The sequence below is a fragment of the Triturus cristatus genome, chromosome 11 (assembly GCF_964204655.1).
Source record: "Triturus cristatus chromosome 11, aTriCri1.1, whole genome shotgun sequence".
In the NCBI taxonomy this organism is placed as follows: Eukaryota; Metazoa; Chordata; class Amphibia; order Caudata; family Salamandridae; genus Triturus; species Triturus cristatus.
The window spans coordinates 168,993,995-169,021,143 of NC_140594.1; the positions used below are offsets into that span (position 1 = coordinate 168,993,995).

General features: G+C 47.4%; 1 protein-coding gene across 3 annotated transcripts in view; it reads right to left on the reverse strand.

Annotated features, from left to right (window-relative positions):
- Positions 1-27,149, reverse strand: part of LOC146783837 (P2X purinoceptor 7-like) — a 580,759-nt gene that overhangs the window by 375,998 nt on the left and 177,612 nt on the right. The gene's annotated exons all lie outside the window — the stretch shown is intronic.

Below are 27,149 nucleotides of genomic sequence, written 5' to 3' on the forward strand. Positions count from 1 at the left end.
TGCAAAAAGTAATCCTGCACTTTATGATTCCCCCACTGGATTCAGGAGCCGCGACACAACTGAATAGACAGAGAGGCGCTGCGCCTTTCACCACTTTCGATTTATGATGTGGCTGGTAACATGAAAAGTGATATCGCGATATCTAGCCTGGCTCTGGGCATGGGACACAGCTCCGGTGAAAGGAGTCTTGTTGCTCCACTCGGTGTGAACGACAGAAGGAACATATGACGTGCCTGTGCTATTCCATAACGAAGAGAGGTCGCCGTTGCTCCACTCAGGCTCCTGCATGACGGCGGCCCGGGCCTGCGGTGCCGCGCCGCAGCTTGTCAGCACAGTGGAGAGCGCGCTCAGGTCCTTGAGCTGCGGGCCTCCTCCCGTACTCCTCAAAGTCCAATGCCTGGGGCTCAGCCTCGGCAAAGAGCTCATCGTGGCACAGCTCCAGGGTAGGCACCGCCGACATTACGTCTATGTACGAGCTGAAGTAGATGGCGGTGGCTGCGCTGTGCTCGGCCAGTGTACCCCCGCCGCGCTCCTCGTCCTCCTCCCCAAGTGTGGTGTGCTGCGGCGCGCCCAGCTACCCCCAGCCGCCAGCCTTGTCCGCCCTGCTCTCGGTGTAGAAGTTGGCTGGCTCCATGGACCAGTTCCTATAGCATAGCATAAACAAGCATTTGCAATCCAATAGGTCTCGCATTACTGAATGTTTGAGCTATTGGTGTTGCATTATTATTAGCAATACCAATAGCTCAAATTGTAATAATGCGAGACCTATTGCATTGCAAATGCTTTTTTTTAATGATTTCGATTTATCATCACTGTACGCCGGTGATCTTATGTAGACAGCCTGAAAGCGTGGCCTGGATACAGCCCTCTTAGAGCTGCGGTGGGCACCTCTAATCCAAAGGCAGGGTCACCAACACCTCCTGGACTAACATTGCTTTGAAACTTTCTCTTCTGTCTGAATACTGTGAAGACAATACCCTAGAATGTGATCAGATCTTTTGTTTGCTAATGGTGGACCCCATTGTCCTAACCATGTACTTCAACGTTTAAGTGATCTGTACTTTTTCGAAGAACCTGCTGCACTGCTACAAACATGAGATTGGGGGCGCTTCTAGCCTTCCTCGTGACCGAGTGCCACTGCTGCGCTATAAAGCGCCTTCTGCCATGGGAACCGTCACTCACACTCTATTCCCAGCAGTCCCATCAATCACGCACTCCCTCCTGGAAATATCAATTTCTGCCCACGCTTGATGCTGATGGAGAGGAAGAAAAGGGGGAGGGTTGATTGCCAGAGCTGAACCATCATGACCCAACATCCCACATTAAAGCCTCTTCGCGGCGTTATGAAACACAGCAAACCTGCAGATATTAAACAAGTGCAATATTAAAAAAAAATGCAGCTCCGGTTACCTTAGTGCAATGCAGCGGGCGATTTCGTCTTCGGGACGCTCCCCGGCCTCAGGCGCAGCTCCGCTTCCTGGAAGAAGCGTGGGGAAGCCCTCGAGGCTGGGACCAATCCCAGCGCAGCACGGCAATGACGAGGCGGGAATCCATGAAGGCTGAGACCAATCTCAGCGCGGCACGACAATGACGTCAGCGGACTCCGGGCCAGCAGCGGTGAAGTGGAGGATCGGGGCGAGGGAGCGCGGCAGCAAAGAGAACGTGCTAATTAGAAACACATGTCTGCTGCGCGTAACAGACACTGCCGGGAAATGGGCGGTTACATTTCTAAAGAAGCTGGAATATTAACACACCTTTAACCAATGGCGTGTCGCCTTTTTCACAAAGACGCACGCTAAAGCCAATAGCAGTTGGCAAAAACAAAACCACACGCACAAGCGTGTGGTCAGCTTCCAGAACCCCCTTACAATACGTCTCGCACTGTGCGAGCAGTGCCGTGCACTGCAACGCTAGGCGCGAGACCTAAAAGCGCTGCTGTTATCCTAGGCGATTGAATTTATTACTTAGAATTAGGGACGTCGCAAACCCCAGCTTTGGCAGCTACAGCGTAGGTGGTATTCTTTATGGGCCTTCCTCTGCCTGCAACTCCGTAGACAAAGGTTCATAATTTACACTGGATAACAGCCTCAATAGAAGAGCAGCAGGAGCAGGGAAAAACGTCTGGGTGAATAGAACTGAGACAGGAAAGAAGGAATATTAGAAGGAAGGGTGAGGCGAAGAAAGTATGGATGAATGAGTATGTGGATGAACAGATGAGTGAATGATAGGTGGGTGCACAGATGAAAGGATGGCATAGTAAAGATATGGATGGGTGAGTGAATGTATAGGAGGATGGACAGGTGAAAAGATGGCAGAGTAAAGGGAGGGAAGAATAAATGAATGGATAGGTTGATGAACGGGTGAATGGATGGCAGAGTAAAGTGATGGATTGAAGAGTAAGTAAAAAGATCAATGAATGGATGGCAGAGTGGGTGGATGATGGTGGATGGTAGGATGAATGGTAAAGTGGCTGGATGCAGATTGGATAAATGGATGGCAGAGTGAATGGATGAATGGCAGAGTGAATTGATGGATAGCAAAATGGATGGAAGGATGGATGGATGGACAGATGGATGATGGCAAAGTGAATGAACAGATGGTTTGATTGCAGAGTGGATGGATTGATGGATTTATGAATGGCTGGATGGATGGATGAATGGAATGCTGGATGATGGTGGCAATGTGAATGAATTTTGGATAGGAGAGTGGATGGATTAATGGATGGATGAGTTGAGGAATGGATGGCATAGTGTATGGATGATGGATGGAAGAGTAGATAAATGGATGGTAGAGTGGATGGATGAAGGATGGGTGAGTGGATGACAGAATGGATGAATGGGATGGATATCAGAGTGAATGGATGTGTGACAGAATGCATGAATGTATGGTAGAGTGGATTGATGTCTGGCAGAGTGGATTAATGGATAGACAGCAGAGTGGGTGGACTGATGGTTGAAAGGCAGAGTGGATGAATGGATGACAAAATTGATGGATTAATGAGTTGCAGTAGATAGATGGATGAGAAAAGAAATCTGTTCTATGGAGGGTTTGGCTCACTTGCTTTGCTTTTTGGTGGCATCAGTGCTTTAGTTCAAAGTGCGGGCTATTTAAATTTTCTGGCTACTTCCTTGCAATGATGACATTTCAGATTTAAAGAAATAACATCTCTAAAAATCTGATACCATTACAAGAGTTTGCATTTTCTTAGATGTCACTCAATAAAAACCTTTCAACGCAGAGATATAAATCTGATGCAGAATATATAGCCAAACGGATCCAGATGTTAAATACACTTCTTTTCTAGTTTTGAAGAGATTTTAACATATTTGTAGCTGATGTTTGTTGCACAAGTAACATGACGAACCATTTCCATGGCTCGGCTCCTTAGAGCCCGGTAAGGTTCTGGGTTTTCCCTGTTTATCTGTTGGATCGCCACCTCCTGGGCATCTAGCCGAAGAAGCTCTTCATGACGCACTTCCAAACTGGCTCTGAACATAAGATCAGCCTGAAACAAAGCCAACAATCGCAGCTAATTGTTTAAAACAGATAATTACTACTGCGAACTGACAGAAATCCACTGAACAGCAAAAGCTTTCGCGATGACAACAAAATTAACAAATTACTTCCGGCACATGTGGGAATCATTAACGAACCAATGGTTTACAGTAATGGTGTGTAGTACATTTTCTCTTTACGTATATAGCGTTTGAAGGGGGCAGCAGGGATGAAGAAAGATTCTCAGTGACCTTAACGCGGCTGGTTTCCTCTCGATACGGTTCTGGGCACCATTCCATCTCTGGAATACGAGTCACCGGGGAGCCCAGACAGGGGGCGCTGACGCAGTTCCTACAGTGTAATAAAAAGCACACCTTTGTCTTGCGTCAGATTACATTCACAGGGCCTACGAATGTTATTAAAAGATTACAAATTGCTCCGAGGGAGTTAAAGGGCACCTCTGTCGAGGAGTGACTTCTCCTGACAGGTTTGCACAACCCCTGGCTCTCGGGCTTAAAAGACTTGTGTCAATCACGTCATCTCACGCCGCCAGGGCACTTCCCTCTGCAGAGAGCGGCCCACTTGTCTAAACACAAGTCTGCCACACAGACAGCCGACGCTTTGTCCTTCTCTTATCGTTCGTGGGCGGGAGGGGTGTAGGGTCAGAGCGGTTTGTCATTGTTGTCCTTCCTCTGTTTCCACTGCGCAGCTGCGCTATGTGGCCATGGGTTATTTGTAGTCCTCGCCGAGGTCACAGAGTTTTGAATGCGCTGACGTTGTCTCTGACGTGCTTGGCTAGTGTAGAGTAAGCTCGCGGCTGAGAGCCCAGCACGCACTGGGCACAATGGAGCTCTGTCTGCAGCCGCTGAGCGGAGGAAGGCAAGCGCCATGGAAAAAAAAAAACCTCTCGAACGAGTCAGGCGGCGAGCAAAGGTGAAATCGGAGCCCCACTCCAAGGACACGGAGATCTTTCACCTGCCGCCCACCTCTGCAGTGGGAGCGTAAATAGGATCAGGGAGACCATAGCATCTGTATCTGGGCGAGACACCGTGGACAGCAGGTAATGTGCACGAAGCCCTGTGGGCAGTTTTAAATACGGCGTGGTAGAAGGAAGCCAATCACCACGAACATTTTTGAGGCAAATATTATTTAGCCAGCAAGCCAGTTGTACACGTGACCACCAACGCGCCATAGGCTGCCGCATGCAAATTAATGTAACGCCGTGGTACGCGTTCATGGGCACGTTCATAGGTTGTCACATGCAAATTAATCTAACGCTGTGGTACGCATTCACGGGCGCGTTCACAACCTCCAGTCGCCCCTGCGCGTGCACGTCCTGTCTCCCTTCCGAAGCAAGTCAGTAACAATAGATCTCGCTGGCGACAGCGCATTAACGCTGCGTCGCCAAGCGAGACCTAAAAAAGTGCTTACCAACTAAATGAAGGAGACCGTGTATGCTGCGAGCAAAAGATCCAGTCCAGGTGGGCGGGGCCAAAATGAGACAGGGAAGGTAACAAGGAGGGAGTCAAAAGCCTCACTGACAATGGAAAGCCAGGGTTTAGCATGCATGATGACGCAAGCCAATGGAAAGAAGGGGCGGAGCCCTGACTCCACTTCTGAAATTGGCTGGATCACAAAAAGCCTCGCAGAGCGAGCAGCGCATGCGCTGCAATGCTAGGCAAGACCTAAAAATGAATGTGTCCTCGTGTAATGTAACTGGTGCTCATGTAAAGTGCTCAAATACCTTTGGATCGAGTTCGAGCTATATAAATCTGCATCAAAAAAAGCATGCCTTTTGGTCTTTGTTTGGTAAGCTCTGGCTTCCAAAGAATAATGCAAAAGCTGTTTTGTGATTTAGCCAGAGTGTATTACAAAATCTGAGGTGAAACATGAAAAGTTTGAGAAAGTGTTGGATATTTTGCATGAAAGGGAATCCCTCTGGTGCCCGCACCAGAGGGATTCCCCAGGGAATGCCTCATGACGAGCTGGACTCGTCATGGGCACAGCGCGACTGTGCTCCATGACGAATCCAGCTCGTCATGGGCACACAAGGGGTTAACGTCAAAGCAGAGAAGTTCAAACTAAAAATAGACACTGTTACTGTTTCCAGCGCCTTGATACCCCTCGGGGTGATAAGAGCGCTCTACAAATATTGATTGCTTGATTTGGGCATGTCATTAATGCCACAGGCATTAGCCCAGTGACAACATTTTTGTAGCGTTCAGTATGCTGCAGGGCCAGATAGAAAGGATGATTCAAGATCTTTCCTGTGAGGTGCCGAATTTTATTCCAAATTTATAAGTATGTTTTTATTGACCCAGACAATTAGCGTTTGTATAGTTGGAAACTACAATGAGATTTTGTTAAAAACAAAAAAAAAGATTGGAAATGCCTGTCTGAAAATATTAAACGTGAGATCAAGGAAGCATCATCTCTGGGAATGTTTGATATAGGCAACAGAAAGCCAGAAAGACTTGGCACAATTTCAGGCATGGAGTTCAGTAGATGGAACCAACACAACCCACCACGGCGAGGAGGCTTATTTTCAGAAAGGACTCTTAGTTCAAGGGAGAATTATGAACACCTAGATCTAAAACAAGAAGATGAACTCTGCTTAGCTCAGCTACTTCATTTGGCAAATGCTTGCAAGGTGAGAGAGCTGGCAGGTAGAGAAAGAACACAAATAGAAAGAATGTTTGCAAATATGAAACGGCATCACGTGTCTTTACAGTCAAATATGTAACCTACAGCCAGTACAGAAACACAATTATATGTTCAACTGGGAAAAAGGCTTAGAAGTTCAGATAGCTTGGACCAAAGTATGGGTAAGGACAGCTAGATCATCCATTTGGGTGCAGAGTGGGCAATGAATTATAGGGAAGCAGGGCAGCCGGTTACTGAGAGGGAAGCACAATGCAGAGGGTGAATGAGAGGGAAGCACGGTGAAGAGAATGCAGGCAATGGAAGTAAAGTGCAGACAGTGAGGGAGAGGGAATACCCAGGTACAGAGGGGATGATGGAGAAGCACAGTGCAGACAGGACAATACAGAGACTGAGTGCAAAGGAAGCATTGAGCTGGAAATGAACGTGAAGGCAGTACAATGCAGACACTGAATGCGAAGGAAGCACAAGCAAGGTGTGACTCAGAGGGAAGCCGTGAGAGAGAGAGTGAGTGAGAAACAGGTCAGAGAGCCTGTGAGCAGGAAACAGCACTGGGCAGGGAATGAGTGAGGGAGCAACACTTTAGAAAGCGAGCTGGGACGAGGAGGGGGCAGACAGTAAATGATGGGAGTTAAGGCTGAGCAACTTACAGAGAATGAGTGAGGGAGAAATACCGTGCAGTCTATGCATTAGTGAAAAGCACTGTGCAGTTAGAGAGTGGGGAGGTGCCGGGCAGACATTCAGCTGGGGGTGAAGTCTGCAGAGATTGAGCTGGAATAAGTGTCGGAAAAGCACTCTGTAGACTTGGGGGTGGGAAAGCGCAGCGCGTGCAGGGAAGTGGAATGGGTGATGGACAAGCACTGGGCAGACACGCGTATTTCTGCTTATTCACTGCCAACCCCGTGTTGCCCTCATTTTCTGCCTGCCCTGTGCTTCCCTCCCCTTCAATGCACTATGCGAAGCCTTAGCTCCCTATCTGAACTGTCTCTTCCGCTCCCTCAGTCTGCTCTGTGCTCCCACCTCTCACTGCCTGCATGGCGCTTCCCTCCCAGTCACTGCCTGCATGGTGCTTCCATTTCCTTCACTATCTGCAATGTTTTCTTCTGCCTCTTTGCGCTATGCGCACTTCTTTGCTGGCTGCACTCTGATTCTCTCCTCCTCAATGTCTGCCCTCAGCTTCATTTTCTCTCATCATCTGTACTGTGTCTCACTGCCACCAATACGGCAAGGGTATCCCGTTCTCAATAACTGAATATCGTTTTTTAGTATCGTTTACTGTGCAAGACGCACGAGTGATAAAGACCATGGGCCCTTGCAATGGGTTTAAGTATATCCTTGTTCTTAAAGTCAAACATTCCCAGAGATGATGCTTCCTTGATCTCACGTTTAATATTTTCAGACAGGCATTTCTGACACCATACAAATTTACTACCAATCTTTTTTTTTGTTTTTAACAAAATCTCATTGTAGTTTCCAACTATACAAACGCTAATTGTCTGGGTCAATAAAAACATACTTATAAATTTGGAATAAAATTCGGCACCTCACAGGAAAGATCTTGAATCATCCTTTCTATCTGGCCCTGCAGCATACTGAACGCTACAAAAATGTTGTCACTGGGCTAATGCCTGTGGCATTAATGACATGCCCAAATCAAGCAATCAATATTTGTAGAGCGCTCTTATCACCCCGAGGGGTATCAAGGCGCTGGAAACAGTAACAGTGTCTATTTTTAGTTTGAACTTCTCTGCTTTGACGTTAACCCCTTGTGTGCCCATGACGAGCTGGATTCGTCATGGAGCACAGTCGCGCTGTGCCCATGACGAGTCCAGCTCGTCATGAGGCATTCCCTGGGGAATCCCTCTGGTGCGGGCACCAGAGGGATTCCCTTTCATGCAAAATATCCAACACTTTCTCAAACTTTTCATGTTTCACCTCAGATTTTGTAATACACTCTGGCTAAATCACAAAACAGCTTTTGCATTATTCTTTGGAAGCCAGAGCTTACCAAACAAAGACCAAAAGGCATGCTTTTTTTGATGCAGATTTATATAGCTCGAACTCGATCCAAAGGTATTTGAGCACTTTACATGAGCACCAGTTACATTACACGAGGACACATTCATTTTTAGGTCTTGCCTAGCATTGCAGCGCATGCGCTGCTCGCTCTGCGAGGCTTTTTGTGATCCAGCCAATTTCAGAAGTGGAGTCAGGGCTCCGCCCCTTCTTTCCATTGGCTTGCGTCATCATGCATGCTAAACCCTGGCTTTCCATTGTCAGTGAGGCTTTTGACTCCCTCCTTGTTACCTTCCCTGTCTCATTTTGGCCCCGCCCACCTGGACTGGATCTTTTGCTCGCAGCATACACGGTCTCCTTCATTTAGTTGGTAAGCACTTTTTTAGGTCTCGCTTGGCGACGCAGCGTTAATGCGCTGTCGCCAGCGAGATCTATTGTTACTGACTTGCTTCGGAAGGGAGACAGGACGTGCACGCGCAGGGGCGACTGGAGGTTGTGAACGCGCCCGTGAATGCGTACCACAGCGTTAGATTAATTTGCATGTGACAACCTATGAACGTGCCCATGAACGCGTACCACGGCGTTACATTAATTTGCATGCGGCAGCCTATGGCGCGTTGGTGGTCACGTGTACAACTGGCTTGCTGGCTAAATAATATTTGCCTCAAAAATGTTCGTGGTGATTGGCTTCCTTCTACCACGCCGTATTTAAAACTGCCCACAGGGCTTCGTGCACATTACCTGCTGTCCACGGTGTCTCGCCCAGATACAGATGCTATGGTCTCCCTGATCCTATTTACGCTCCCACTGCAGAGGTGGGCGGCAGGTGAAAGATCTCCGTGTCCTTGGAGTGGGGCTCCGATTTCACCTTTGCTCGCCGCCTGACTCGTTCGAGAGGTTTTTTTTTTTCCATGGCGCTTGCCTTCCTCCGCTCAGCGGCTGCAGACAGAGCTCCATTGTGCCCAGTGCGTGCTGGGCTCTCAGCCGCGAGCTTACTCTACACTAGCCAAGCACGTCAGAGACAACGTCAGCGCATTCAAAACTCTGTGACCTCGGCGAGGACTACAAATAACCCATGGCCACATAGCGCAGCTGCGCAGTGGAAACAGAGGAAGGACAACAATGACAAACCGCTCTGACCCTACACCCCTCCCGCCCACGAACGATAAGAGAAGGACAAAGCGTCGGCTGTCTGTGTGGCAGACTTGTGTTTAGACAAGTGGGCCGCTCTCTGCAGAGGGAAGTGCCCTGGCGGCGTGAGATGACGTGATTGACACAAGTCTTTTAAGCCCGAGAGCCAGGGGTTGTGCAAACCTGTCAGGAGAAGTCACTCCTCGACAGAGGTGCCCTTTAACTCCCTCGGAGCAATTTGTAATCTTTTAATAACATTCGTAGGCCCTGTGAATGTAATCTGACGCAAGACAAAGGTGTGCTTTTTATTACACTGTAGGAACTGCGTCAGCGCCCCCTGTCTGGGCTCCCCGGTGACTCGTATTCCAGAGATGGAATGGTGCCCAGAACCGTATCGAGAGGAAACCAGCCGCGTTAAGGTCACTGAGAATCTTTCTTCATCCCTGCTGCCCCCTTCAAACGCTATATACGTAAAGAGAAAATGTACTACACACCATTACTGTAAACCATTGGTTCGTTAATGATTCCCACATGTGCCGGAAGTAATTTGTTAATTTTGTTGTCATCGCGAAAGCTTTTGCTGTTCAGTGGATTTCTGTCAGTTCGCAGTAGTAATTATCTGTTTTAAACAATTAGCTGCGATTGTTGGCTTTGTTTCAGGCTGATCTTATGTTCAGAGCCAGTTTGGAAGTGCGTCATGAAGAGCTTCTTCGGCTAGATGCCCAGGAGGTGGCGATCCAACAGATAAACAGGGAAAACCCAGAACCTTACCGGGCTCTAAGGAGCCGAGCCATGGAAATGGTTCGTCATGTTACTTGTGCAACAAACATCAGCTACAAATATGTTAAAATCTCTTCAAAACTAGAAAAGAAGTGTATTTAACATCTGGATCCGTTTGGCTATATATTCTGCATCAGATTTATATCTCTGCGTTGAAAGGTTTTTATTGAGTGACATCTAAGAAAATGCAAACTCTTGTAATGGTATCAGATTTTTAGAGATGTTATTTCTTTAAATCTGAAATGTCATCATTGCAAGGAAGTAGCCAGAAAATTTAAATAGCCCGCACTTTGAACTAAAGCACTGATGCCACCAAAAAGCAAAGCAAGTGAGCCAAACCCTCCATAGAACAGATTTCTTTTCTCATCCATCTATCTACTGCAACTCATTAATCCATCAATTTTGTCATCCATTCATCCACTCTGCCTTTCAACCATCAGTCCACCCACTCTGCTGTCTATCCATTAATCCACTCTGCCAGACATCAATCCACTCTACCATACATTCATGCATTCTGTCACACATCCATTCACTCTGATATCCATCCCATTCATCCATTCTGTCATCCACTCACCCATCCTTCATCCATCCACTCTACCATCCATTTATCTACTCTTCCATCCATCATCCATACACTATGCCATCCATTCCTCAACTCATCCATCCATTAATCCATCCACTCTCCTATCCAAAATTCATTCACATTGCCACCATCATCCAGCATTCCATTCATCCATCCATCCAGCCATTCATAAATCCATCAATCCATCCACTCTGCAATCAAACCATCTGTTCATTCACTTTGCCATCATCCATCTGTCCATCCATCCATCCTTCCATCCATTTTGCTATCCATCAATTCACTCTGCCATTCATCCATTCACTCTGCCATCCATTTATCCAATCTGCATCCAGCCACTTTACCATTCATCCTACCATCCACCATCATCCACCCACTCTGCCATCCATTCATTGATCTTTTTACTTACTCTTCAATCCATCACTTTACTCTGCCATCCATTCACCCGTTCATCAACCTATCCATTCATTTATTCTTCCCTCCCTTTACTCTGCCATCTTTTCACCTGTCCATCCTCCTATACATTCACTCACCCATCCATATCTTTACTATGCCATCCTTTCATCTGTGCACCCACCTATCATTCACTCATCTGTTCATTCACATACTCATTCATCCATACTTTCTTCGCCTCACCCTTCCTTCTAATATTCCTTCTTTCCTGTCTCAGTTCTATTCACCCAGACGTTTTTCCCTGCTCCTGCTGCTCTTCTATTGAGGCTGTTATCCAGTGTAAATTATGAACCTTTGTCTACGGAGTTGCAGGCAGAGGAAGGCCCATAAAGAATACCACCTACGCTGTAGCTGCCAAAGCTGGGGTTTGCGACGTCCCTAATTCTAAGTAATAAATTCAATCGCCTAGGATAACAGCAGCGCTTTTAGGTCTCGCGCCTAGCGTTGCAGTGCACGGCACTGCTCGCACAGTGCGAGACGTATTGTAAGGGGGTTCTGGAAGCTGACCACACGCTTGTGCGTGTGGTTTTGTTTTTGCCAACTGCTATTGGCTTTAGCGTGCGTCTTTGTGAAAAAGGCGACACGCCATTGGTTAAAGGTGTGTTAATATTCCAGCTTCTTTAGAAATGTAACCGCCCATTTCCCGGCAGTGTCTGTTACGCGCAGCAGACATGTGTTTCTAATTAGCACGTTCTCTTTGCTGCCGCGCTCCCTCGCCCCGATCCTCCACTTCACCGCTGCTGGCCCGGAGTCCGCTGACGTCATTGTCGTGCCGCGCTGAGATTGGTCTCAGCCTTCATGGATTCCCGCCTCGTCATTGCCGTGCTGCGCTGGGATTGGTCCCAGCCTCGAGGGCTTCCCCACGCTTCTTCCAGGAAGCGGAGCTGCGCCTGAGGCCGGGGAGCGTCCCGAAGACGAAATCGCCCGCTGCATTGCACTAAGGTAACCGGAGCTGCATTTTTTTTTAATATTGCACTTGTTTAATATCTGCAGGTTTGCTGTGTTTCATAACGCCGCGAAGAGGCTTTAATGTGGGATGTTGGGTCATGATGGTTCAGCTCTGGCAATCAACCCTCCCCCTTTTCTTCCTCTCCATCAGCATCAAGCGTGGGCAGAAATTGATATTTCCAGGAGGGAGTGCGTGATTGATGGGACTGCTGGGAATAGAGTGTGAGTGACGGTTCCCATGGCAGAAGGCGCTTTATAGCGCAGCAGTGGCACTCGGTCACGAGGAAGGCTAGAAGCGCCCCCAATCTCATGTTTGTAGCAGTGCAGCAGGTTCTTCGAAAAAGTACAGATCACTTAAACGTTGAAGTACATGGTTAGGACAATGGGGTCCACCATTAGCAAACAAAAGATCTGATCACATTCTAGGGTATTGTCTTCACAGTATTCAGACAGAAGAGAAAGTTTCAAAGCAATGTTAGTCCAGGAGGTGTTGGTGACCCTGCCTTTGGATTAGAGGTGCCCACCGCAGCTCTAAGAGGGCTGTATCCAGGCCACGCTTTCAGGCTGTCTACATAAGATCACCGGCGTACAGTGATGATAAATCGAAATCATTAAAAAAAAGCATTTGCAATGCAATAGGTCTCGCATTATTACAATTTGAGCTATTGGTATTGCTAATAATAATGCAACACCAATAGCTCAAACATTCAGTAATGCGAGACCTATTGGATTGCAAATGCTTGTTTATGCTATGCTATAGGAACTGGTCCATGGAGCCAGCCAACTTCTACACCGAGAGCAGGGCGGACAAGGCTGGCGGCTGGGGGTAGCTGGGCGCGCCGCAGCACACCACACTTGGGGAGGAGGACGAGGAGCGCGGCGGGGGTACACTGGCCGAGCACAGCGCAGCCACCGCCATCTACTTCAGCTCGTACATAGACGTAATGTCGGCGGTGCCTACCCTGGAGCTGTGCCACGATGAGCTCTTTGCCGAGGCTGAGCCCCAGGCATTGGACTTTGAGGAGTACGGGAGGAGGCCCGCAGCTCAAGGACCTGAGCGCGCTCTCCACTGTGCTGACAAGCTGCGGCGCGGCACCGCAGGCCCGGGCCGCCGTCATGCAGGAGCCTGAGTGGAGCAACGGCGACCTCTCTTCGTTATGGAATAGCACAGGCACGTCATATGTTCCTTCTGTCGTTCACACCGAGTGGAGCAACAAGACTCCTTTCACCGGAGCTGTGTCCCATGCCCAGAGCCAGGCTAGATATCGCGATATCACTTTTCATGTTACCAGCCACATCATAAATCGAAAGTGGTGAAAGGCGCAGCGCCTCTCTGTCTATTCAGTTGTGTCGCGGCTCCTGAATCCAGTGGGGGAATCATAAAGTGCAGGATTACTTTTTGCATTCTGGGAGTTGTCCTCCGGCTCTCATCCTGTTACACAATCACTTCTAAAAGTAAAAGAATGCAGTGAAAAACCTTAACAGGATGAGCCACTCACGCACTTACCTGAGACTGAGAGCTTTGGTACTTTTGACGTATTATTTTTCCAACATGAGTGCCCGGAAAATCCTGCGACATTTGTTATTTATCGAATCCTTGAGCAGATCCCAGCGCATTTGCCTGCCAGGGCCACTTACCCAGAATGCAATCAAAGACAGGACATGGCGGCCATGTTTACTTTCCACATTACATTAAGAATCCTTTCCTAAATTTCACATAGTGATTAAACAGATTTACGCTGACCGGCCAATACTCAATCAGAAAAAACTTTCATCTCTTTAAAACCTTCCAGTGGCAGATGTATTAAATGTCCTATAAGGAATCAAACGAAAGAAACACACATATAAAACCTCCTGCTTACACAAGTGTAGACAAACAAAATGAGGGTTTATTAGCGGATTCCTTTATGCTCATAAAAGAGAGATCTTTGGTAGTCCTGGAATTTGGCAGGTCTATTCTACTAACAATACTAGAAACCACACTCCATAAAGCTTTTCCTCCAAACGATGCCAACGGGATCCACAGCAGGGCTGCTGAGTACGGTCTGAGTAGACTGCACTGGGTTTACTGCTCAGCTGCCAGGCTGCTTCTGTATCTCTGACAATGGGGCAGCATCAAATCTGCTTTGCAAGCTGATTACACTGATTCACCTTTGCCTTTTGAATCTCATTAAGGTCCTCTGCCTTGCACTCCAAGTCTAGCAGAGGCCTTTGCTCAAAGTCCTAGCTCTGGATTGAAATCCATCAAATCGCACTCGAGAGCCAACCCATCCTCGTCCTCACGGGCTGCTGTGCAATTCCATACAAGTTTGCATCCATTATAATCTAAAGCAATGAAGACCTTGTTGATCCTTCCCTCCAGCATTTAAAGGAGCACTTCCCACTTGTACTCTCCATGACCATCCTGTAGTCTTTCACAATGTGACCACTCACCTTGCATTGAGTGACACAATCATCAACTCCTAGATAGACCTCCTAAATGGAAATCTGGATCAGCACCGATATCTGGCCCTGACCTCATCCACAATCCCACATCTTTTAGCCACATAGGACAGTCTATATCGAATTAACCTTCTACTAACACATGCAGGCTCTGGCTTAAAATCTGCTGGACTTCAAAACAGTGCTATGGAACCACAATAGTGTCAGTATCCTTTTTACACAAATACCGCTAACAATAGCAAATCTAATTAAGGTCATGGCATAGGTGACTAACAGCTACTAAGGTTCTGTCCACTTATGCCAGCCTCTTGCTTCCTGCATCGCTGGAGCTATGACTTGATAGTGTGCAAAGGGCACTGCCAGAGGATGCCTTTCTGGGCAAGAAACACTGGCATCTTTCCTGTATGGTACAAGAATATAATCAGCATAATATAGTCTGATAAATATTGAGTCCTAAATGTTATTTTCAAAAATATCACTCATTTGAGTTAATAATAGAAAATCTATGCCTATTGGACGGATATTGTTCTAAACGCTTTTTAGGCCAAAATATTTATGTCAGAAAATCTTTCTGTAGACCATAGTCTAACACACAACTATTTTTTCCCATAGTAAAAAAGTGGGAACATGTGTTTTGCCAAACAGGAAAAGTAGCCAACATGCACACAAAAAACTGGGCACAGTGCATGCCTTCAACTCCTGTAGTCTAGATGTTGCTTTCATTAAATCTTCCTCTACATTCTCCATTTTCTAATCTAGGATTTAATTTGCCTTTACTCTTTACCAATGCATTTAATGGGGATTGAAGAAAAGTCATTAAAACATACAGGATGTAAAATTGCCATCCCACAGTATCTATGCATCCATATATTTGCTAATGGCCTTGCATGAGTGAGATGTCTGTCTCCCTGGTCCCTCTTCTCTTATCAAAGAACACAGTGGAATTCAGTCATTCCCCTCTCTAGTGAAGTAGGTTTACCACTAACCACCACCATTTCTTTGACTAAAAAGACATTTGGTAGTCCTTTGAATCGAGAGGTGACCCTAACTCAAGGTGTGACAGTTTTTTAAGGGGTGGGAAAGTACTGTTGGTAGTGTCTGTCTGCTACTCTGATGGGCGCAATAGCATGTAACTGCTGGTCGGTGAGAGCTATGGGAGTTCTGCCTGTACTATAAAACTGCTATTTTGTGGGGAGGTGTTAGAGTGTTGTTGCCTGCTAGTCTATGAGGAGGTTGACATTCTGTTAGTGTATGGCTGCTAGTCTGTGGGGCATGTGTGACTGCTGTAAATAATCATGACTTCTTTTCTTTGAGGGTGTGTGAGAGAGCGTTTGATAGGACAAGTTTGTGGTTATGTGAGGAGTGTAAGAATGCTACTGGTAGCTTGTGACTGCTACTCTGTAAAGCCTGTTATGTGCTTCTGGTTGACCCTCTACTCTGAGGCACCAGCAACTCACTACTGACCACAAATCACCCAGCAGAGCAAACCCTGGATCCTATTTTCTCCAACAGTAATAATATTACCCTTTAATCTCCTTACTTAATTTTAAAATCCCTTCCTTATGACCCTCCTCTAAAAGCCAAATTCACAAGCTCAACCCAATTACACCATGCAAACATATCTTAATTCACAACATGTAAGAGGCACTTGCTCGCTCTCCCCTTGTTCGTGACACTCCCATGTCTGCTGTAGTTCACGCCTTCAACAATTGAAAAGTTTGATATGGGGAAACGGCATTAACAAGGTAGTCTAAACCATGCGTTGTGGTAAATATTTTAATTACCTGTACTATTTTTTATGCGGTAAAGTCTATAAGAATAACTCAGAAAAATAAGAGGCAGAATCCGTGGTATTCGAGGTTCTAAAAAGGCTTTATTCCTCACAGGGAATCATAAATTATGGTTCGAACCATGGCAATCATATTCCATCACCACGCAGGTTCAGGAAGGGATAGGCAATACATTATTGACAGGCAATCATTTATATAGTGAAATACAATTACAGTAAAGACAGATGTAGGAGGCGTAACAGCTGATAAGAATACACATACGTAATGAAAAGGCGTTATAATAGGCGTATACTAGAAACGTCATTAAGATGATATCATAAGTGGGTGGATTTGTGAGAGAATCTTGCAATGTCAGCAGAAATACTTGGCAGAGATGCGCGCGCAGCTGCATGACGTGTGATTGACGTGTGACTAGAGGGTGAAAGAGACTTGACATTGAGTCCTTCATGAGGAGACAAAAGTCTGGGGTGTCAAGACAACCTAATCCCAAATCATATCTAATATCTGGTGTTTAAAGAACTATACTATCGGAAAGGAAGGGTCTCTCGGACAGAGTCTATTCTATACTGGTTTCTGGTGCATGTACAGGCGTCTACGTGTCTACATGAGATGCGTGGGGCATGGGCCTTCCATGGTAACAGGAGCTATGAATTACTTGCACGGAGGCAGTGAGGCCGGGCCCTTTGCTCTGTAGCTGGAGAGATGTTTACCTAAACTACTAGACAGGAATGTATGGGATGAGGAGCGGAGCAGATAACTTGAAGGCTGAATAGAATCTTGGCAGGCAACAGGCTGAGCCGAGCACCGTTAGCCGTGCAGGGAGTAAAACAAAGGTCATAAATGCAGATGCGAATCCAGGCTGGAGCTTTCAGAGGCAGAAAGCAGAAAAAGGCTCAATGGTAGAATTCAGGGCCTACTCGCCAGAGCTGAAAAATAAGAAAGGTGCACCATATAAAGTCGGTGGCCAAGTATACTTAGGAACGGAATATCCGACCCATTCATAGCGGATCTGAAAGAGGACATGTTAACGTTGGACACACATGTATTTGCGTCTTCATAGCTGGAAATGGAGGGAACATACATGTACTTGTAGCATGTACATGGAGCCGTTGGGGTCTAAGATAGGGGACACAATTGATCATAAAATTCATATTTCCTCAGCGTGCCGTTACAACGCAAGCGTAACAACACTTTCCTTTACAGCGCATAAGCCTTTACCACGTATATGCTTTTACCACGCATATGCCTTAACTCTACATATTCCTTTACAAAGATTTCCATTGTAAAGGTGGTAAAGGCAAATGCATGGTAAAGGCAATCAGTGGTTTAGCATTGGAGCGAGTGGGCAGGGGGTGGGAGGCATTGGGGACTTACTGCGAACGACAATGGAAGGTCCTGCTCTTCTTCACTATGGGGTAGACCTTCAACCCATCACCCCCTTCAGGAGGTTGAACTTTTTTTTAATACAGATTCTTGTTCTTTAAAAATGCACCTTCAGTCAGTGGCCTTTTCAAATGTTTTTTTCGTGTTCAATCCTCACAATAAGGGAGCAGTGAGAAAATTAAAATGTCTCCTCTTTGACTCTTAGCGCTAATGTACAAAGTGAAAGAACAAGCAAGTACTATCACTCTTAAAAATGTTCTGGTAGGGACTGTTGTGGGCGAGTGTCTGTTGTCCCCCTAAGTACAATATTGTTTACCCATTTTTGCACAAAGCGAAACGTATGCCATGTGTTTTTAAAAGGGCGCTCATTAAATAGTCCTAAAATAAAGTTCTGCTGTTGGGCTGAACATCCCCAGGTGTGTTAGTGGATCATTTACTCATACCCTCCTTTAATGCACTCCTCCTTTCTGCCTTTCTTTCCGTGTTTGTTTTTTCTGTTTCCTTCGGTTTTTCCACTTTTTAAAATTTATTTTCATCCTTAGTTCTTTCTTTTAGCTTGTTTTCTTCTTCTCTAACTTTCACTCCTCTTTTTTTTGCTCCATTGTTCCCTTTTTCTGCTACACTTGTTGTAGTGGAGTAGGGAATAGAAGCCCCACCCACTCTCCGCCCATATTTGCCAATGGCTTATATCATTGTCCTTCCTAAATGCTGGCTTCTGATTCATAGATAGGCTTGTTAGTCCCTCCTTAGTACCGCCTCTTCATTTGTAACCTCCCATTGCGACTGTCCCTTTTACTTTGGTTGTTACACGGTACTTGTTATTTATTCTTTAAACACTATTTTTTTTATCGAGTTCCTCTAACTGCGGGCACAACGTGCTTTGGTGCCTTCTTTAACGCCCCCCCCTCCATGCCTCCATGCCTTCTTTACCCCCCCTCCGTGCCTTCTTTATATCCCTCCCTCCCGGTGTCAGTGCCTTCTTTACCCCCCCGCCTTCCTTCCCGGTGCCGTGCCTTCTTTGACATCCCACGTCCTCCCTCCCTCCCATTGTCTGTGCCTTCTTTACCCCCGCCCTCCCTCCCTTTCGTTGTCTGTGATGCCTACCATTTACAATATTATAGGTCTCGCATTTACGCGAGTTTGAGCTATTGGCATTGTAAATGACAATGCCTTTTATTTATGATTTTTTTTTAAGTGCTTGTGTGCTGAAAAGTGAAATTAAAATGCACGACCTGGAGCCACGAAATCCCGTTTCAGAGCAAACAAAGTTACATCAGCCAAGAAGCAGTAAATATGTCAGGCATGCTTCTCCTCCCCAGATAAGGTACACTACTCAATAAGTAGTTCACATGAATGAATGAATGCATGAATGAATGAATGAATGAATGAAGGGGATTTGTAGAGTGCACATCTACTCAAAGAGTGTCACGGCTTCCCCTCTCGGACCCAGCACCCCCCACCTAGATTCACAATGTGCTTGTATGTCTGCCTTCCACTTGGTAAAAAGAACAATGTCATACATTCACCGCAGTACAGAGATCTGGGCCTAAATCCATCGTTTTTTTGCTCACCATGCCATTCTGTGCCTAATGGAAACAGTCCAGCCTGAACTGCCAAGCCAGGTTTTCCCTGGACTGGAAACAAGCATCCTACGACCTGTTTCAGGGTTTCACCCTTCATCAGCCAGGATAGCTTGACTCCAGTGGCATGGAGAGCACGGGACCCACGTCTGGGCATACCCGTCCCACTCGGGGTGACAAATGCAACAAGCATTGGCATAGCCAATAGGTCTCGCTTTTGGGACCTTCTTATTTAGTATTTAGTTATGCAGCACAATATCCTTGGTACAACCACATCAACTGTTGCGTGGCTAAACACTTATAAGGTCCCAAAGGCGAGACCTATTGGCTATGTCAATGCTTGGTGTGGTTGTGTGTGTGGTTGTGTGTGTGGTTGTGTGTGTGTGTGGTTGTGTGTGTGGTTGTGTGTGTGATTGTGTGTGTGGTTGTGGGTGTGGGTGTGTGTGCGGGTGTGGGTGTGGGTGCGGTTGTGTGGTTGTGTGTGGTTGTGTGTGTGGTTATGTGTGTGTGTGTGGTATGTGTGTGGTTGTCTGTGTGTGTGTGGTTGTGTGTGTGTGGTTGTGTGTGTGGTTGTGTGTGTGTGGTTGTGTGTGTGTGGTTGTGTGTGTGGTTGTGTGTGTGGTTGTGTGTGTGGTTGTGTGTGTTGTTGTGTGTGTGGTTGTGTGTGTGGTTGTGTGGTTGTGGGTGTGGTTGTGGGTGTGTGTGGATGTGTGGTTGGGTGTGTGGTTGTGTGTGTGTGTTTGTGTGTGTGTGTTTGTGTGTGTGTTTGTGTGTGTGTGGTTGTGTTTGTGTGTGCTTGTGTGTGGTTGTGTGGGTGTGTGTGTGTGGTTGTGTGTGTGCTTGGGGTAGTGTGTGTGGGGTTGTGGTTGTGTGTGTGGTTGTGGTTGTGTGTTTGTGTGTGTGGTTGTGCTTGTGTGTGGTTGTGTGTGGCTGTGTGTGTGTGTGGTTGTATGTGTCCTTGGGGCTGTGTGTGTGTGGTTGTGTGTGGTTGTGTGTGTGGTTGTGTGTGTGGTTGTGTATGTGGTTGTGTTTGTGGTTGTGTGTGTGTGTGGTTGTGTGTGTGTGTGGTTATGGTTGTGTGTGTTGTGTGTGTGACTGTGTGTGGTTGTGTGAGTGTGGTTGTGTGTGGTTGTGTGTGTGGTTGTGTGTATGGTTGTGGGTGTGTGTGTGTGGTTGTGGGTGTGGTTGTGGGTGTGGTTGTGTGTGGTTGTGTGTGGGTGTGGTTGTATGTGTCCTTGGGGTTGTGTGTGTGTGTGGTTGTGGTTGTCTGTGGTTGTGGTTGTGTGTGTGGTTGTGTGTGTGGGTTGTGTGTGTGACTGTGTGTGTGTGGTTGTGTGTGTGTGGTTGTGTGTATGGTTGTGGGTATGGGTGTGTGGTTGTGTGTGTGGTTGTGTGTGTGGTTGTGGTTGTGGGTGTGTGTGTGGATGTGTGGTTGTGTGTGGTTGTGTGTGTGTGTGGTTGTGTATGTGGTTGTGTATGTGTGGTTGTGTGTGTGGTTGTGGTTGTGTGTGTGGTTGTGTGTGGGTGGTTGTGGTTGTGTGTGTGGTTGTGTGTGTGTGGTTGTGGGTGTGGTTGGGTGTGGCTGTGGTTGTGTGTGTGGGTGTGGGTGTGGTTGTATGGGTGTGGTTGTGTGTGTGGTTGGGTGTGGTTGTGTGTGGTTGCGTGTTTGGTTGTGGTTGTGTGTGTGGTTGTGGTTGTGTGTGTGGTTGTGTGTGGTTGTGTGTGGTTTTGTGCGTGTGGTTGTGTGTGTGGTTGTGTGTGTGGTTGTGTGTGTTGTGTGTGGTTGTGTGTGTGTGGTTGTGTGTGGTTGTGTGTGTGGTTGTGTGTGGGTGTGGTTGTGGGTGTGTGTGGATGTGTGGTTGGGTGTGTGGTTGTGTGTGTGTTTGTGTGTGTGTGTTTGTGTGTGTGTGGTTGTGTGTGTGGTTGTGTGTGTGTGGTTGTGGATGTGTGTTTGTGTATGTGGTTGTGTTTGTGTGTGCTTGTGTGTGCTTGTGTGGGTGTGTGTGTGTGGTTGTGTGTGTGCTTGGGGTAGTGTGTGTGGGGTTGTGGTTGTGTGTGTGGTTGTGGTTGTGTGTTTGTGTGTGTGGTTGTGCTTGTGTGTGGTTGTGTGTGGCTCTGTGTGTGTGTGGTTGTATGTGTCCTTGGGGCTGTGTGTGTGTGGTTGTGTGTGGTTGTGTGTGTGGTTGTGGTTGTGTATGTGCTTGTGTTTGTGGTTGTGTGTGTGTGGTTGTGTGTGTGTGTGGTTATGGTTGTGTGTGTGACTGTGTGTGTGGTTGTGTGAGTGTGGTTGTGTGTGTGGTTGTGTGTATGGTTGTGGGTGTGTGTGTGTGGTTGTGGGTGTGGTTGTGGGTGTGGTTGTGTGTGTGGTTGTGGTTGTGTGTGGTTGTGTGTGGGTGTGGTTGTATGTGTCCTTGGGGTTGTGTGTGTGTGTGTGGTTGTGTGTGTGTGTGGTTGTGGTTGTCTGTGGTTGTGGTTGTGTGTGTGGTTGTGTGTGTGGGTTGTGTGTGTGACTGTGTGTGTGTGGTTGTGTGTGTGTGGTTGTGTGTATGGTTGTGGGTATGGGTGTGTGGTTGTGTGTGTGGTTGTGGTTGTGGGTGTGTGTGTGGATGTGTGGTTGTGTGTGTGGTTGTGGTTGTGTGCGTGGTTGTGTGTGTGGTTGTGTGTGGTTGTGTGTGTGGTTGTGTGTGTGTGGTTGTGGTTGTGTGTGTGTGGTTGTGGTTGTGTGTGTGTGGTTGTGGGTGTGGTTGGGTGTGGTTGTGTGTGTGGGTGTGGTTGTATGGGTGTGGTTGTGTGTGGTTGCATGTATGGTTGTGGTTGTGTGTGTGGTTGTGGTTGTGTGTGTGGTTGTGGTTGTGTGTGTGGTTGTGTGTGTGGTTGTGTGTGGTTTTGTGCGTGTGGTTGTGTGTGTGGTTGTGTGTGTGGTTGTGTGTGTTGTGTGTGTGGTTGTGTGTGTGTGGTTGTGTGTGTGTGGTTGTGTGTGGTTGTGTGTGTGGTTGTGTGTGGTTGTGTGTGTGGTTTTGTGTGTGTGGTTTTGTGTGTGGTTGTGTGTGGTTGTGTGTGGTTGTGTGTGTTGTGTGTGTTGTGTGTGTGTGGTTGTGTGTGTGTAAGGTTGTGTGTGTGTGGTTGTAGTTGTGTGTGTGGTTGTGTGTGTGTGGTTGTGTGCGCGTGTGTGGTTGTGGTTGTGTGGTTGGGTGTGGTTGTGGTTATGTGTGGTTGTGTGGGTGTGGTTGTGTGTGTGGTTGGGTGTGTGGTTGTGTGTGTGGTTGTGTGTGGCTGTGTGTATTGTTGTGGTTGTGTGTGTGTGGTTGTGTGTGTGTTTGTGTGTGTGGTTGTGGGTGTGGTTGGGTGTGGTTGTGGTTGGGTGTGTGTGTGTGGTTGTGGGTGTGGTTGTGTGTGTGGGATTGTGTGTGGGGTTGTGTGTGTGGTTGTATGTGTGTGGTTGTGTGTGTGGTTGTGTGGTTGTTGTGTGTGGTTGTGGGTGTGGTTGTGTGGGGGTGTGGTTGTGGCTGTGTGTGTGTGGTTGTGTGTGTGTGTGTGGTTGTGTGTGTGGTTGTGCATGTGGTTGTGGTTGTGTGTGTGGTTGTGGTTGTGTGTGTGACAGTAATACTAAAAGCATCTCAAAATAAAGGAACACAAACATGAGTCTGTGGAAAGAGAAAGCACGTAAGTCAAACGGGCGCAGCAAAGCATTAATACAACAACATGTTCTTTGATGTTCTTTGAACGAGAACATCAAAGGTTGTGTGTGTGTGGTTGTGGTTGTGTGTGTGTGTGGTTGTGTGTGTGGTTGTGTGTGTGGTTGTGGATGTCTGTTTGTGTGTGGTTGTGTGTGGTTGTGTGTGTGTGTGTGGTTGTATGTGTCCTTGGGGTTGTGTGTGTGTGGTGGTGTGTGTGGTTGTGTGTGTGGTTGTATATGTGGTTGTGTTTGTGTTTGTGGTTGTGTGTGTGGTTGTGTGTGTGTGGTTGTGTGTGTGGTTATGGTTGTGTGTGTTGTGTGTGTGACTGTGTGTGTGGTTGTGTGAGTGTGGTTGTGTGTGTGGTTGTGTGTATGGTTGTGGGGGTGTGTGTGTGGTTGTGGGTGTGGTTGTGGGTGTGGTTATGTGTGTGGTTGTGGTTGTGTGTGGTTGTGTGTGGGTGTGGTTGTATGTGTCCTTGGGGTTGTGTGTGTGTGTGGTTGTGGTTGTCTGTGGTTGTGGTTGTGTGTGTGGTTGTGTGTGTGGGTTGTGTGTGTGACTGTGTGTGTGTGGTTGTGTGTGTGTGGTTGTGTGTATGGTTGTGGGTATGGGTGTGTGGTTGTGTGTGTGGTTGTGGTTGTGGGTGTGTGTGTGGATGTGTGGTTGTGTGTGTGGTTGTGTGCGTGGTTGTGTGTGTGGTTGTGTGTGGTTGTGTGTGTGGTTGTGTGTGTGTGGTTGTGGTTGTGTGTGTGTGGTTGTGGTTGTGTGTGTGTGGTTGTGGGTGTGGTTGGGTGTGGTTGTGGTTGTGTGTGTGGGTGTGGTTGTATGGGTGTGGTTGTGTGTGGTTGCGTGTATGGTTGTGGTTGTGTGTGTGGTTGTGGTTGTGTGTGTGGTTGTGGTTGTGTGTGTGGTTGTGTGTGTGGTTGTGTGTGGTTTTGTGCGTGTGGTTGTGTGTGTGGTTGTGTGTGTGGTTGTGTGTGTTGTGTGTGTGGTTGTGTGTGTGTGGTTGTGTGTGTGTGGTTGTGTGTGGTTGTGTGTGTGGTTGTGTGTGGTTGTGTGTGTGGTTTTGTGTGTGTGGTTTTGTGTGTGGTTGTGTGTGGTTGTGTGTGGTTGTGTGTGGTTGTGTGTGTTGTTGTGTGTGTGTGGTTGTGTGTGTGTAAGGTTGTGTGTGTGTGGTTGTAGTTGTGTGTGTGGTTGTGTGTGTGTGGTTGTGTGCGCGTGTGTGGTTGTGGTTGTGTGGTTGTGTGTGGTTGTGGTTGTGTGTGGTTGTGTGGGTGTGGTTGTGTGTGTGGTTGGGTGTGTGGTTGTGTGTGTGGTTGTGTGTGGCTGTGTGTATGGTTGTGGTTGTGTGTGTGTGGTTGTGTGTGTGGTTGTGTGTGTGGTTGTGGGTGTGGTTGGGTGTGGTTGTGGTTGGGTGTGTGTGTGTGGTTGTGGGTGTGGTTGTGTGTGTGGGATTGTGTGTGGGGTTGTGTGTGTGGTTGTATGTGTGTGGTTGTGTGTGTGGTTGTGTGGTTGTTGTGTGTGGTTGTGGGTGTGGTTGTGGCTGTGTGTGTGTGGTTGTGTGTGTGTGTGTGTGGTTGTGTGTGTGGTTGTGCATGTGGTTGTGGTTGTGTGTGGTTGTGGTTGTGTGTGTGACAGTAATACTAAAAGCATCTCAAAATAAAGGAACACAAACATGAGTCTGTGGAAAGAGAAAGCACGTAAGTCAAACGGGCGCAGCAAAGCATTAATACAACAACATGTTCTTTGATGTTCTTTGAACGAGAACATCAAAGGTTGTGTGTGTGTGGTTGTGGTTGTGTGTGTGTGTGTGGTTGTGTGTGTGGTTGTGTGTGTGGTTGTGGATGTCTGTTTGTGTGTGGTTGTGTGTGGTTGTGTGTGTGTGTGTGGTTGTATGTGTCCTTGGGGTTGTGTGTGTGTGGTGGTGTGTGTGGTTGTGTGTGTGGTTGTATATGTGGTTGTGTTTGTGTTTGTGGTTGTGTGTGTGGTTGTGTGTGTGTGGTTGTGTGTGTGGTTATGGTTGTGTGTGTTGTGTGTGTGACTGTGTGTGTGGTTGTGTGTGTGTGGTTGTGTGAGTGTGGTTGTGTGTGTGTGGTTGTGTGTGTGGTTGTGTGTGTGGTTGTGTGTGGTTGTGTGTGGGTGTGGTTGTGGGTGTGTGTGTGGTTGTATGTGTCCTTGGTGTTGTGTGTGTGTGTGGTTGTGGTTGTCTGTGGTTGTGGTTGTGTGTGTGGTTGTGTGTGTGGTTGTGTGTGTGTGGTTTTGTGTGTGTGGTTGTGTGTGTGTTGTGTGTGTGGTTGTGTGTGTGTGGTTGTGTGTGGTTGTGTGTGTGGTTGTGTGTGGTTGTGTGTGTGATTGTGTGTGGTTGTGTGTGTTGTTGTGTGTGTGTGGTTGTGTGTATGTAAGGTTGTGTGTGTGTGTGGTTGTGTGTGTGGTTGTGTGTGTGTGGTTGTGTGCGCGTGTGTGGTTGTGGTTGTGTGTGTGGTTGTGGGTGTGGTTGTGTGTGGTTGTGGTTGTGTGTGGTTGTGTGGGTGTGTGGGTGTGGTTGTGTGTGTGGTTGGGTGTGTGGTTGTGTGTGTGGTTGTGTGTGGCTGTGTATGGTTGTGGTTGTGTGTGTGTGGTTGTGTGTGTGGTTGTGTGTGTGGTTGGGTGTGGTTGTGGTTGGGTGTGTGTGTGTGGTTGTGGGTGTGGTTGTGTGGTTGTGTGTGTGGGATTGTGTGTGGGATTGTGTGTGGGGTTGTGTGTGTGGTTGTATGTGTGTGGTTGTGTGTGTGGTTGTGTGGTTGTTGTGTGTGGTTGTGGGTGTGGTTGTGTGGGGGTGTGGTTGTGGGTGTGTGGGTGTGGTTGTGTGTGTGTGTGTGGTTGTGTGTGTGGTTGTGCATGTGGTTGTGGTTGTGTGTGTGGTTGTGGTTGTGTGTGTGACAGTAATACTAAAAGCCTCTCAAAATAAAGGAACACAAACATGAGTCTGGAAAGAGAAAGAAAGTCAAACGGGCGCAGCAAAGCATTAATACAACAACATGTGCTTTGATGTTCTTTGAACGAGAACATCAAAGGTTGTGTGTGTGTGGTTGTGTGTGTGTGTGGTTGTGTGTGTGGTTGTGTGTGTGGTTGTGGATGTCTGTTTGTGTGTGTGGTTGTGTGTGGTTGTGTGTGGTTGTGTGTGTGTGTGTGGTTGTATGTGTCCTTGGGGTTGTGTGTGTGTGGTTGTGTGTGTGGTTGTGTATGTGGTTGTGTTTGTGGTTGTGTGTGTGGTTGTGTGTGTGTGGTTGTGTGTGTGTGTGTGTGGTTATGGTTGTGTGTGTTGTGTGTGTGACTGTGTGTGTGGTTGTGTGTGTGTGGTTGTGTGAGTGTGGTTGTGTGAGTGTGGTTGTGTGTGTGTGGTGGTGTGTATGGTTGTGGTTGTGTGTGTGGTTGTGGTTGTGTGTGTGGTTGTGTGTGGTTGTGTGTGGGTGTGGTTGTGAGTGTGTGTGTGGTTGTATGTGTCCTTGGTGTTGTGTGTGTGGTTGTGGTTGTCTGTGGTTGTGGTTGTGTGTGTGGTTGTGTGTGTGGTTGTGTGTGTGTGGTTTTGTGTGTGTGGTTGTGTGTGTGGTTGTGTGTGTGGTTGTGGTTGTGTGTGGTTGTGTGTGGGTGTGGTTGTGGGTGTGTGTGTGGATGTGTGGTTGTGTGTGGTTGTGTGTGTGTAGTTGTGTATGTGGTTGTGTATGTGTGGTTGTGGTTGTGTGCGTGGTTGTGTGTGTGGTTGTGTGTGGTTGTGTGTGTGGTTGTGTGTGTGTGGTTGTGGTTGTGTGTGTGTGGTTGTGGTTGGGTGTGGTTGTGGTTGTGTGTGTGTGGGTGTGGTTGTATGGGTGTGGTTGTGTGTGGTTGTATGTATGGTTGTGGTTGTGTGTGTGGTTGTGTGTGTGGTTGTGTGTGTGGTTGTGTGTGGTTGTGTGTGTTTGTGTGTGGTTCTGTGTGGTTTTGTGTGTGTGGTTGTGTATGTGGTTGTGTGTGTTGTGTGTGTGGTTGTGTGTGTGTGTGTGGTTGTGTGTGGTTGTGTGTGTGGTTGTGTGTGTGGTTTTGTGTGTGTGGTTTTGTGTGTGGTTGTGTATGTGGTTGTGTGTGGTTGTGTGTGTGATTGTGTGTTGTTGTGTGTGTGTGGTTGTGTGTGTGTGTGGTTGTGTGTGTGTGTGGTTGTGGTTGTGTGTGTGGTTGTGGTTGTGTGTGTGTGGTTGTGTGC